Here is a 1,166-nt window from a genome sequence, read left to right as displayed (position 1 = left end):
ACTAAGCGTTACGTATTGCTAATATATTTTTGGTCTGCCCTAACTGGAGATATCGACTTATGAAAAAAATGTAATTGACAGAAAAAATATAAATTTGAATCGGAAAGATATTGAGCATATTTTCCCATCAAAAGTTGCATTTTTATGATCTAAAAGTCACCTAAAGACGACTTTTTCGAGAAATCTAAAACAAAAGTAGATCAAAATAACTGTTTTCTGATACACCTAATCCAATTAGGTAAAATGCTCTAAATCAGCCAACTTAAGAGCTACAGAAAAAGTTTTTTAAATAAAATTGATTGGAATAAGCGCTACAACTTTGCAGAACAGAACATAAATGCATCCTTCCGCGTAAATCTGTATCCTGGATCATAGTGATGTGCACTCGCTTGACTGTGGATAACAACAGTAAAGCACATGTGAGATTGGACAAATCAAGCATCCGAAAGATATTCAATTTGCAAGAAAGAGCTAACCACGTGGAGGCTGGTACACGGATTCTGATGGCTTTTCCGCGAACGTGACCTTAATGGTCTTGTTGTGTAGGGGTTATCACGCCTATCTAGAGAGTAGGAGGTTGAGGGTTTGAGTCCCTCCAAGACCCACCCTAGTCACCTTTTGCCCCTTCCGTTTTCCATACCATCTTAATTGATCAGTGCCTCTATTAAAGTGAAAGATTCTATTCTGTCAGTTGAGATACGCTTCATTCGAATAACTGGAGTTCGAAAAAATGGGCAATTGCAAGGAAAACATATTTCTTATTTCTGATTTCAAATATATTATTGAAGAAGAAATTATATTTCTACCAGTTTGATGATGCTCCATAAATTGATTCACGGCAAAATTTCAAATTGACGTGATATGCACCAAAAGTCAAATGCGTTTGCCGCTGTCATTTGAATAGATCGGGGCTACCCAATTGACATCTGTGTATTCAGTTGAGATGTACGTTGGCTTAGTTCACATTCGGGTCAAAAAGTTCAATTGACTTTGAGATTTCACGGCACTGGTTGCTACTTTCATTCCTTTGTGAATCTGCAAGAATACTGCCATGTCAAGCAAAGTTGTCCCATGTCGTTTTTTTACGATGCCATTCCCACTGTGCTGGCCAGAATTTTAATAATCGATTATATTTTATGAAGCCCATCGCCTTCTTTGTCATCTCA

Source organism: Armigeres subalbatus, chromosome 2, assembly GCF_024139115.2.
Source record: "Armigeres subalbatus isolate Guangzhou_Male chromosome 2, GZ_Asu_2, whole genome shotgun sequence".
Taxonomy (NCBI): domain Eukaryota; kingdom Metazoa; phylum Arthropoda; class Insecta; order Diptera; family Culicidae; genus Armigeres; species Armigeres subalbatus.
Note: the sequence above shows the minus strand (reverse complement) of the source record.